The sequence below is a fragment of the Ictidomys tridecemlineatus genome, chromosome 8 (assembly GCF_052094955.1).
Source record: "Ictidomys tridecemlineatus isolate mIctTri1 chromosome 8, mIctTri1.hap1, whole genome shotgun sequence".
NCBI lineage: Eukaryota > Metazoa > Chordata > Mammalia > Rodentia > Sciuridae > Ictidomys > Ictidomys tridecemlineatus.
Genome location: NC_135484.1, coordinates 81,848,676 through 81,858,429, shown reverse-complemented (window position 1 = coordinate 81,858,429; position 9,754 = coordinate 81,848,676). Strand labels below are relative to the sequence as shown.

At 40.1% G+C, this 9,754-nt stretch overlaps 1 pseudogene; it reads left to right on the top strand.

The window, feature by feature from the left end:
- Positions 1–6,427: 6,427 nt before the first annotated feature.
- LOC144365774 (MAP/microtubule affinity-regulating kinase 3 pseudogene) lies at positions 6,428–8,434 on the top strand (annotated as a pseudogene).
- Positions 8,435–9,754: the final 1,320 nt, after the last annotated feature.

Below are 9,754 nucleotides of genomic sequence, written 5' to 3'. Positions count from 1 at the left end.
CATCAATAAAGCAATAGTTTCATGTTTAAAAGATGTTTGAAATTTGATGGTTTCATAACAATGGTATTAAACTAAGAATCAGTCAAAACAGAAGAAATCAAATTTAGAAATTATCTAATAATGATTTATATATTTTCTTTCAACACATGAACACAAATACATCTAGAACTTCACTCTGTGAAGATGAGACATTTATTATTGCTTATAGTCTTCAAAATTGGCATGCTGACTGGAAGTCTTAATTTTGATTTGCATTTCTCTAATTGCTAGAGATGTTGAACAGCTTTTTATGTATTTGTTGATCAATTATATTTCTTTTTCTGTAGAGTGTCTGTTCAGTTCCTTTGCCCATCTACTGATTGGATGATGATGATGATGATGATGATGATGATGATGATGATGATAATGATGATGATTTTTGGTATTAAGTTTTTTGAGTTCTCTTTATGTCCTGGAGATTATTGTTCTATCTGAGGCACACGTGGTGAAGATAGTCTCCCATTCTATAGGCTCTCTTTTCACTTTATTGATTGTTTCCTTTGCTGAGAAGAAGCTTTCTAGGTTGAATCCATCGTGTTTATTGATTCTTGATTTTACTTCTTATACTTTAGGAGTCTTGTTAAGGAAATCAGTTCTTAAGCCTACGTGGTAAAGATTTACGGCTACTTTTTCTTCTATTAGGCATAGGGTCTCTGTTCTAGGGCCTGAATCTTTGATCCACTTTGAGTTGAATTTTGTGCAGAGTGAGATATAGGGGTTCCAGTTTTCCCAGCACCATTTGTTGAAGAAGCGGTCTTTTCTCCAATGAAAGTTTTTGGTGCCTTTGTCTAGACCAAGATAACTGCATTTATGTGAGTTTTTCTCTGTGTCTTCTATTCTGTACCGCTGGTCTCCAGGTCTGTTTTGGTGCCAATACCATGCCACTTTTGTTACTATGGCTCTGTAGTACAGTTAGAGGTCTGGTATTGTGGTGCCTCCTACTTCAATTTTCTTGCTAAGGATTTCTTTGTCTGTTCTGGGTCTCTTATTTTTATAAACGAATTTCACAATTGTTTTTTCTATTTATATAAGATATGTCATTGGGATTTTAATAGAAAGTGCATTAAATCTGTGTAATGCTTTTGGTAGTGTGGCCATTTTGACAATATTAATTCTGCGTATCCAAAAGCATGGGAGATCTTTTTATCTTCTAAGGTCTTCTTCAATTTTTTTCTTTAGTATTCTATAGTTTTTTTTTGTAGAAGTCTTGGCAAGGATGTGGGGGAAAAGGTACACTCATATATTGATAGTGGGACTGTGAATTTGTGCAACCATTATGAAAAGCAGTATGGAGATTTCTCAGAAAACTTGGAGCAGAAGCACCATTAGACCCAGCTATCCCATTCCTTGGTTTATACCCAAAGGACTTAAAATTAGCATACTACAGTGACACAGCCACATCAATGTTGATAGTAACTCAATTCACAATAGGCAAACTATGGAACCTAGATGCCCTTCAACAGATGAATGGATGAAGAAAATGTGGTAGGATTGATGGTGAATGAGTTAAACATTACCTTAAGTACACATTTGAGGACATGAAAGGTGTGAAAATACTTTGTGTACAATCAGTGACTTGAAAAATTGTGTTTCATATGTGTAATATAAAATTAAATGCATTCTGCCATCATGTATAACAAATTAGAATGAATAAATAGTTTAATAAAATAAGAAAACGTGTATATACACAATGGAATACTACTCAGCCTTAGAGCAATGAAATGATGTCATTTGCATGTAAATAGATGGAGCTGCAGAATATCATGCTAAGCTAAATAAGCGAATCCAAAAAAAAAAAAAAAAAAAAAAACAAAGGCTGAAGGTTTTCTCTGACATGTGAAAGCTAACTCACAATAAGGAGATGGGGGCTAGGGAAGAATAGATGTACTTGAGTTTACACAGAGGGAAGGGAAGGGAAGGGAGTCGATATGATGTAAGAGGATAATAGAATGAATTGGATATAATTACTGTATATGCATATATGATTACATGAATGTCATGATACTAGTTTGTGTACAAGCAGAAGAATGAGAAGTTGTACTCCATTTATGTAGGATGTATCAAAATTTATTCTACTGTCATGTGTACCAATTAGAGCCAATAAAAAAAGATGAGACATTTGAGAGTTTTATGATTGCTTTATAAATTTGGTGAAAACATTTAAGATTTCAGACAAACTTAGTTGTTATTGTGATAATGATAAGGAGGCCCATTTTAGTGGGCTGTGGCATAATGGTAAAAGCAATTTTCTTGCTAAATTGAGAAATCCATTATCAGACATGAACTTGGAATCAGCATTTCTGAAAACTGAATCCAAATAAACTGCAATAGTCAACCCATCAAATGAATAGATGTGAAAAATATCAAATGCTTTGATATCTAAGTAAAGTAATTAAAGTATTAAAAATACTTCAGCACAGCAGAACTGTGCTTTATATTCTCATTTGGATTTTATCAGATTTTACAGTATTTGAGACTTATTAAAAACTTTGTGAATCCTCTTTAAAAATAGTATCAGATATTTTGGAAATGAACCTGGCAAGTCATTGTTGCACTTTGCCTAAAATCAGTTGGAAATCTTAAATCAAAATATCCAATCAGTTGAATGTTTAAAAAGGTCATCTTTTGAATCTTTTTAGCAAATTTGTATTATTGAGCACTAAGCTTACAAACAAAATCTCTACCTACAAAAATCAAGGGACCAATTCAACAAATGAATGATGTGTGCCTAGGCACTCCAGTCTTAATTTGGAAAATCTGAAATTGTTGTTTGGAATCTTGATTGTGAAAAAAATTTTAATGGACATTTATTTTTAGTTAGAAAGTTACAAATTCTGTTATTTTGTGCAGTGATAGTAACATATCACAGAAACATATATTTTACAGTTCAGGAAGCTAAGAGTCCAAGATCCATGAGACAGCATTTGGTGATAACTTTCTTGCCAGGTCATCCCATGGCAGAGGGTATAGAAGGGTAAGGGGGACTAACTTACCCCATTATGAAATCCTATTCCCACCATAACAATATAATCCACTTATGAGGGCAGAGCCTCATCACCTCAACAAATTTACCTCTTTCAATGACATTAAATTTCAACATGAGTTTTGGAAAGGACACAGAATCAAATCATAACAGCCTTATTGACATGAAATAAAGATTAGAGTTTTATATCATCTAAATTTGGCACTACTGTAGAAAGAATCTTAAACAGAGAAAACATGTTAGCACATTTTGCATGGTGAAAACATTAGATGAAGAGAGGCACTTTGAAGGGAAGGGGGACCTATAAAAATACTTGGCTAAAATATATACACATTTTAAATAAAAATTTGAATTTAATATATTTTTTATAATAATTGTCACTGAGTTTAACAGGGATATCAGTAATTGTAGAAAGATTGTTTTCCTGATTAAAAATATAATATGCTGAAAGAGTCAACTGAGAAAATCAATATAGGCAAATATTAATTATAAAATTTAAGCATGACCAGGATTGTGGGAAATGCACTGAAAATTTTAAATGAGATCTTCTTTAAAAATATATTCTTCAGAAAAAATATCTCTGACATGAGATTAAGGAACACATGAGGTTAAGAATCTGATTAAAGAACATGGATATATTCAAAGAGCTATCATTCTTCCTCCAAGTGTTTATAGCCAATATAAAGATTTTTATCTTTTTAAAAGACACTTTGGTACTTATGAACTTGTGGAATTTTAATTGGCATAAAATATTTTATTTAAAATGAGTTTTTGACTAAAACCATTGTAGTAAATCAAACCATTATTTGTTTTAAATAGAACTGTTGTTTTACTAGAATCATTAGTTTTTAACTATACCATTGTATAGGCATACTGAGAAAATAAAGCTACTCATCAGCCCATAGAAAATGTTCCAATAATGTGTAATTTTATTGTTGACTACTCATGCTCCCCCTTTTATTAACTCTCAAAAATTTTCACTTTAAATCTTAAATTATATGGTCACAAAATATAATTTAGACACAATAATCTAAGTTTTTCAGTGGTTGTTTAATACCAAAACACAACACCAAAAAAAAAAACCCCAACAAAATGAAACAATCTGTCAGACCTCTATTGAGAACACCTTATTGAATGCCCATAAGGCTGGAAATCTTACATTTATTGATGTTGCTACAAGTGAACATGAGTCACTGAGAAAAGGATAAAGTATTCACAGTATCACCCACTTAATGGGGGAGAATATTTAATAGTTATTGTGCAAATCTGGTGGACTCAAATGATACCTGTCTACTAACTGCAAATAGTATGTATTTCGAATTTGTTATAGCATCTTGATATTGTTGAAAGCTCAGTCCCATAAGGAGGATACCGTTTTGAGAAAAAAGAAAATGAAGGCTTATTGCTTTGCTAACAAAGGAGAAAAACAGGAGTCTTCTGTCCCAAAGGCTGTGATTCTGCCTATAAGCAGGAACAGGGGGCTTATAAAGAGGTGATTCAAAGGCTACATTATACATGCTCTGTGTCTGGGGTTGTAATTCACTTGTTAATTTTGGAGACAGTCATTTCTGAGATCATCTGGTACCATCCCCAAAGTCTGGATTACATCCTTTCTTTGGTGGCTGTGAACTCTAAGAGAGACAAATCTGCCTGAAATGGGGGGAAAAAAAGATAATCCTGTTTTGCCTAAAATTAGGGAGAAGGAGTGAGAGAAGAAGAGAAAAAAATGTATTTTAAAAATGAGTTACAGGGGCAGAGCAGCAAGAGGTCTCTTCAAAACACAAGGTGGACCACTGTTACATTGACACCAGATGTGTGTACCACTATTAGAATATAATGTGTGAAAGCATTCAATATGGACAAGAAGACTGCTATTAACAAGGAAAAGATGCGCCAATGTGCATGTGCCCATACACCTCTCTCTCTCTCTCTCTCTCTCTCTCTCTCTCTCTCTCTCTCTCTCTCTCTCTCTCCTGGTAATTAAGAATACAAAGCAACGGTAAACCATTTATTTCACAAGTATGTGATGAGTACAAACCATATGCCAGGCCCATTTTTGAATATTTTCTATTTGTTCAAAAAATGACTTAATTTCCAAAAATCATACCAGAGGGTAAGATATAAAATTTCAGCAGATGGAGTGTGGCTGCACTTGAAATTGCATCCAGGTTTACTTTGAGAATGACTCCTAAGTCTTAAGTGGCCACATGTGTGACACATTTTATTTTGTGTCTTTACTGATATTAAAAAGCCAACATGTTCAATATCTGAAGTAAATTAATAATCTTCTTTAAAGACACAGGTATTTGGCAGAAATGCAAGACAACTTTTACAAAGAAGAGAGGTGAAACTAGTATTTGCATATTGCAGGCCCTACAATTATTGAATAAAGGAGTTTTGAAGACTTTTGAAAGACACTAGGGGAAAAAAGCAGATGAGCAATACACTAGAGCCTGGGTCACTAACCTGTTACCAAACACCTAGGGCCTTGTCCCTGATGGCCATGCAAAAATGAGGAGAAGGTTTAGAGATCAAGGTAAAGGGAGGTTTATTGCTTTGCCAGCAAAGGGGAAACACAGGGGACTCCTGTGCCAGAAGATTTGATTCTGCCCATCAGGGAAAAGAGAGGGTTTTTAAGGAGACTATTCAAAGGCTCCACTCCAGGTGTGCCCTGACCAGGGGTTCCCAGGAGCATCCTGATGGTGTGTTAGGATTAACTAGTTTATCTGGGAGATCATCACTTCCTAGTTCTTCTGGTGACTTCCCCTGTCTGTGGAGAACAGATAACTCAAGGCAATCTTGTTCCCTGCCCCCAGGTTAGGGAGGGAGAAAGGGAGAAGGGGAAAAGAAAAACATTTCCCTTTTAAAATAAGCAGCCAGGGTTATATTCCAAAGGTAAAGTGGACCACTCTTACAACCCCAGTGCTTCCACCAATCAACTTCACCATCCAAATTGAATTGTCAAGTGTGTTTATGTCCAGCTGAATATTTGTGGAAAAAAATTAGTTCTCTTTTTCATCAGGTCTTGACCCCCAAACTGTCAAGTTCCTTAGACAGACTAAGCGCCTGGGTCCTTGGTCCACTTAGGGTGCATATGACCCCTCTTTACGCAGTCAGTACCTTTATGACTGCATTGACTGCCTAGGAGATAATAGAATGAGAATCCTAGAAATGAGTGGACCTAGAACCACTCCTCATTTGCCTTTTGGCCTTTGATGTTCCCAGAGCGAGTTTTTGAACTGGGCACGTTATTTGTTGGTAAAAGGCAGTTGTGGCTGTTTTTTCCCTCAACCCATCTCCAACTCTCTCCTTGTTTTCCCCCACCCCCTGTCCTTGCCTAGTCCTCACCTATCCTAAATTTTCCAGTGACACCGAGACCCACCGATCATCAACTTGGGTCAAACCATGCACCCCTCGCATGGAGCTAGACGGGCAGAAGTCACCTCCCAGACCGGGCACTCTGGAGCACAGCGCCGAAAATCCACAGCTTCCTCTGCAGGCGAACAGCCTCGCATTGGAGATTATAGAGTCCTGAAAACCCTGGGCAAGGGGACCTTCGCCAAAGTCATGCTGGCCCGTCACCTCGTCACAGATAAAGAAGTGGCAATCAAGATCATCGATAAGAGACATCTGAAGCCACATGTCCTCCAAAAGATGTACAGAGAGGTGAGAATCCTCAAGATGTTAGACCACCCACACATCCTGAAACTCTATGAAGCTCTGGACTGCGAAAAAGCACTCTGTTTGGTCCTGGAGTACGCCAGTGGAGGAGGAGTTTTGGACTATCTGGCCAACAAAGGAAGACTGCAGGAAGAGGAGGCAAGATCTATATTCCGGCAGATCGTGTCTGCAGTGCAATATTGTCACCAAAAGCAGGTCGCCCACCGAGACCTGAAGGCGGACAATCTGTTATTTGACGCCCACATGAACATCAAGCTAGCCGATTTTGGACTCAGCAACGAGTTTACACTTGGGTGTAAACTCGACACGTTTTGCGGCAGTCCGCCCTATGCAGCTCCAGAGCTCTTCCAGCAAATAGAGTATGCTGGTCCAGAAGTGGATGTGTGGAGTCTTGGCGTGGTTCTCTACACCCTAGTCACCGGGTCGCTTCCTTTTGTTGGGCACAACGTGAGAGAAATCAGAGACAGAGTGCTACAAGGTAGATACCGAATCCCTCTGTACATGTCAACCGAATGTGAAAATCTGCTGAAACGCTTCCTGGTGCTCAATCCAACTAAGCGAAGCACCCTAGCCGAAATTATGGGAGACAGGTGGATCAACAGAGGCCTTGATGTCCTCCAACCCTTTGTTGGTCCAGAGGTGGCCGTCTCCCACAGAAACATCTCGTTGGCTAAGGTGCAGCCAAGCAGGGTCCTGAGAAAGAGCACCAGCTGGCCTCCTCAACGCAAAGTGCAGCGAAGCGTTTCCACTCACAAGCAGACACAGTCCCTGGACCATGCTGGAACTGGGCCATATCCGACCAGCACTGCCCACAGTCACCTCAGAGAACATCCAATGGCCTCCCAGAAATCCGGCGGCAGTGCTGTGGGAGGAAAGGGAATTTCTCCAGCCAGGCCCGTACCTGGGATCACCATCAGTCCCAAGGAGCTGGAGACTCCCGAATTCAAGAAAATGCCTGCTGCCTACCAGAGCAGCACACCATCTGGAGGGAGGACACTGTGGAGTAAGTACATTTGCCGCAAAACAAGCAAAGCAGACACACGTTCAGTGAGCCGGAATGGTCAGAACAACAGCACCTTCCCTCCTCCGAGCCCTCCAGCGACCTCAACCCACAGTGTCCCAAGTACCTCCACCCGGGGCTGCCTCTGCTTCCCCAGAGCCAGTGCCCTTCGTCGAATGTTCCACCGCCAGCCCCGGGAATGCCAAACTGCAACACACGAAGGTCCTCTTGCCTCACCCAGCTGCTTCCATCCAGCTGAAGAATTGCCCCAGACTCAACGAGGCACCACTGGAGCTTTCACTGAGTTAACACCAAAACTCACAAGAAGGCCTCCAGCTGAGTCTGAGAAGACCCTGAGATATAAGGGCTCAAGTCATCATGTCTCTGCTGAGCAGAGAAAGGAGAACCAACAAGCAAAACCTCGCTCCCTGCACTTCACCTGGAGAATGAACATCACTAGTGCCATGGATCCCAGTGACATCATGAGGGAAATCCGCAAGGTGCTAGATGCCAACAACTGCCACTACATGCACAAGACGCCCTTTCTGCTCTTCTGCATGCATGGAGATGGGTACACCGAGAGAGTGGTGCAGTGGGAGATGGAGGTATGTAAGCTTCCCAGACTATCTCGCAATGGGGTCCTCTTCAAGCCAATTTCAGGGAAATCAGAGGCATACAAAAACATGGCTTCCAAAATTGCCAGTGAGCTCCAACTGGAACCCAGTCATTAGAACCAAAATGAAGCAGCAACTTGAAATCTTTTCCTCAACACTGATGGACATATAGAACAACATTTTGGCAATTTTGGGGAGCAGTGACTAAATTAGGGTTTTCTTTCATTGTCCAAGGAGGTGATGCCCCTCCTGGGAATTCTTGATGCAAGGCGCTGGTCAAGACTGCCCAGTTACTTGGGTTAAGACCTGTTCCACATAGGGAGGTATTCAGTTCTTGAACTTGTGGTTCAGGTGGCAGGGCTCAGCGGTGGAACGTTATGGGCACAGGCTGCTACTCATAATTGGACTGGTCATACATATGACATTGGTTTTGATGGCTTTGTCCAAATTTTCTCACACGCACAAACAAACCTTTTAAGGATAAAACTTGTGTAACAAACGTGTTGAGCTGGCTCCTGACCGTTGCACTCTACCAGAGTGTAATGGACACCAAGTTTCAGCTTTTTCACCCCTTGGATTTCTGTCTTTTCTCATCCCCCATGGCCCCTCATCTGGTTTCCTCAATCAACCACCCTGCAGGTGGCAGCAGATGGGACCCAAACAGGCTATTGCACTGTGGAGTGCAATGACCACAAGCCATCTCAGTGTGATCAATGAAAGGGGTTTTGGGAGAAAGTTTGTGCAAAGCAAGCCAAACCAGGGTCATAAATAGGGGCAACCCAATTATGATGACCAGCTTGCTTTGATAAACTTCTAACTCCCACACCTGGCATCCAAACCTCATGGTCCAGAAGTGAAGAACTCCATGAGTGTCACAAACCTCTGTTTGAACAGATGGTTCCCATAGCAACTGGGACATCTCAAGGGGTGCTTTCCCACTGAGAGTTCCCAAGACAGCCTTTGACTTTGTCACAGAACATTTCAAAAACACTAATCCCATGCTTCAGAGAGGCATTGTCATTTCCATCTTCCATCTTCTACATCATGACCTGAAAATCTGAGGTGACGAACACCACGCCTGGGAGTGGAAGCGGGTCTTTACTATGAATGCCCTAAAGTCATGGGACCCCAAAAAAGAAAAAGAAAAAAAAGAGAGAAAGCGGCATTTGAGACATGCCAATTCCTAACAGTATAGTGCTCCATCAATGGCTTTCATTTCAGAGGTACTCCATCTCTCCCTACATGCTCTTCATTGAATGATCCCAAGACAGCCATTGCCTCTGTCACAGATTCTCCTAACAGATTCTCCATTAAATGTTTCCAAGACAGCCATCGCATCTGTCAGATCATTCAAGAACCCAAATCCAGTTGCTGCTTCATACTAGCATTGTTGTTTCCATCTTCCATCTTCTACATCCTGACAGAGAAATCTGAAAA